This window comes from Nannospalax galili, unplaced genomic scaffold (assembly GCF_000622305.1).
Source record: "Nannospalax galili isolate Female #2095 unplaced genomic scaffold, S.galili_v1.0 scaffold915, whole genome shotgun sequence".
NCBI lineage: Eukaryota > Metazoa > Chordata > Mammalia > Rodentia > Spalacidae > Nannospalax > Nannospalax galili.
Window position 1 is genome coordinate 987,525 of NW_008336255.1, and position 1,966 is coordinate 989,490.

A 1,966-nucleotide genomic window follows, 5' to 3' on the forward strand; every position below is an offset into this window, starting at 1 on the left:
GTTGGAAAATTGCCATTACCCAACTTGAAGACTCATTGTAAAGTCATAGTAATTAAAATAATATGGTATTAGTAAAAGAACAAAGAAATATATTGATTATTAAAAAAATAATAACCCAATAATGGGCTCACATAAATATGTTCGCCTGAGTTTTGACAAAGAAGAGAGACAGTATGACGGAGCAAAGGTAGTCATCTCAACAAATGCAAAGTCAAGGGGAGGGGAGGGGGAGGCGGAGGGGAGGGGAGGGCGAAAAAGGCAAGGGAAGGGATATTCTTTTCCAAAGTATGTGCCCAGCCTGCTTGCATGAAGTCTATCCACTGAGCACAATGTTATCTCCTGGGTTCCTGCCTAGGAGTTCCAGGAAAGTAAAGTACAACAGCGGAAGCTCTGAACCATCAGGGTTCCGGACATGATGTCTGTTTGAGCCATTTGCCTAAACTTTGGCCTTCGCTCCTGTTTCCCACGACGTTTCTCCAATTAGCTGTCTAGATCTGTGTCCTGCTTGGCTGTGCTCCCAAAGCCTTTGTTGTTGGTCTTCGTTCATTCCCCTGGGTGCCCAAGCCCACTGCCTGTTTCCTGCTCACCAGTCCTGGTAAGAGAATGTCGTAAATGGATATGTATTCCACAGTTGTAGTGTGGCCCCATGCCATGCCTCTATGAACCAGTCTCTGCACTGGACAGTGAGATTTTGATCCTTAGCAGAACAAAGCTGATCTTACCGATCATAGAGGTGCCTATGCCACATGCCCGCACTTGGTGGGTGGTTCTTTTGAATGGGACCAGGGGTCCTCCTCAACTGAGGACCTGCTGAGGATGTGGAACACCAGCCACACCAGCTCAGCCACCCATGCTGTCTAGCCACTCTGCTCTGGCTTGGCCCTAGATCTTCCCCGATTATTCTAGCATTATAATGGTGATTTTCAAATAAGTGATTTTCTTTAGAACAATCTAAGAAACATAGATGACCTCCAACATAGTAGCTACCTCTGAGAATTAAAAAAGTAGATCCTCAAGGGCTAGAGAGATGATTTAGTGGTTAAGAGCACTGACTGCTCTGGCACAGGACCCGGGTTCACTTTCCAACACCCACATGGGGCTAACAATTCCGTAACTTCAGTTCCAGGGGATCCAATGCCCTCTTCTGGCCTCCACAGGCATTGCACAACACCAGCACACTTACATACATGAAGGCAAAGCATTCATATACATAAAAATTGTTTTAGCTGAGTGTGGTGGCACTCACCTTTAATCCCAGCACTCGGGAGGCAGAGGCAGGGGGAATCTTTGTGAGTTCAAGGCCAGCCTGGTCTACATAGTGAGTTCCAGGCCAGCTAATTTAAAAAATTAAAGTAGAGCCTCAGAACAACAATTCAAAGCAACTGCTAGAACTGTGGCTATATTTTTCTGGTGGGTGGAACTCTTCATGTCAGTTTGGCCAAGCATATTGGAAGGAGAACTCCATCTGCTGTGATGGAAACGCAAAAAATAAAATGGAGAGACAAGAGAATGACATACGTGACTGATGTTGAAGGCGTTTGGAATCCCACAAGAACAAACTACTCTCACTTCAAAATAGGAAATAAGGTGAAGATACAAAATGAAAAGTTGGACTAAATAGCTGAATGCCTTTTCAGGTAGATTCTTAGGATATTATGCAATTCAACTCCATAATCCCTTCTTTAAGATGAATCTATAAATTACAAATTAAAAACATCCCTACTGAAGGCATTTATCTCCAGCCTAGGTCAGACAGAGCAAATTTTCCTACCATACACAGCTTTAATACAGTGATGTGTTGTGAATGATGTTGTGATGAGCAGTCATTCTCAACCAGTATAGGTAACGACTGTGTTTTTAAACATGGGAGTACTTGTATGTTTTCGTTTTGTTTTTATTTTGGGTTGATTTTTTTTTAACCCAAAATCTCACTATGTAGTCCAAGTTTAATGGTTAATCTTGTTGA